This window comes from Bison bison, unplaced genomic scaffold (assembly GCF_000754665.1).
Source record: "Bison bison bison isolate TAMUID 2011002044 unplaced genomic scaffold, Bison_UMD1.0 scf7180017864251, whole genome shotgun sequence".
Lineage (NCBI taxonomy): Eukaryota > Metazoa > Chordata > Mammalia > Artiodactyla > Bovidae > Bison > Bison bison.
In genome coordinates, this window is record NW_011494823.1 from 229,038 (window position 1) to 229,459 (window position 422).

The window sequence follows — 422 nt, forward strand, 5'->3', positions numbered from 1 at the left end:
AGCGATCAAGCCTTGTCTCTGGCCCCGGATTGAATTCTTCTCCTCCGGGGGCCAAGAATCCCGTTGTATTCGTGTGATTCAACAACAACCTTTCAGAAGCATATGTCTATGTTCCCACCAGAAAATGATTCGCTGTTTGTGAGCCCAGGACAAGCTAGCTGCTCCAAGGGGTTCATCCCTTGGGGCAAGATGCTAAGAGAGAGACCACTTAGAGAATCACAGCGGAAGAGGAGGGAGTGTACAGAGGGTCCCTCAGAGACTGGTAGACGAGCAGCCCTCCCCGAGTCACCAGCCTCTGAGATGGGAGAAATGTAGCATCACAAGCCAGAAGGGCTCAGAGCTGGCCACCTGGCAACTGTCTTCTACAGATGGCGAGGCTGAGGTTTTGAATGGGGCAGGGGCAGGACTGAAACTCAGGCCTT